Consider the following 247-nt stretch of genomic DNA (forward strand, 5'->3'; position numbering starts at 1 on the left):
AGACTCCAAGGCTCCCGCCGCGATGCACAAGCCCACCCCGCCTGCCGCAGAGCACACGGGACACACGTGTGCTGACATGTCACGGCTGTGCTGCCTGGGCGCGGGGCATCGCTGTGGTCGGGAGCGCCGGGGCACTGCCCTCCGCACCGGTTCTGGCATTTCTCCTCAGAGGACACAAGTCAACGCAAAGTACTAAGGTCTCTGTGCACCGCATCATCTGCTCGGCTCTTCTGCAGCGAAGGCCACA

This window comes from Buceros rhinoceros, unplaced genomic scaffold, assembly GCF_000710305.1.
Source record: "Buceros rhinoceros silvestris isolate BGI_N320 unplaced genomic scaffold, ASM71030v1 scaffold27166, whole genome shotgun sequence".
Lineage (NCBI taxonomy): Eukaryota > Metazoa > Chordata > Aves > Bucerotiformes > Bucerotidae > Buceros > Buceros rhinoceros.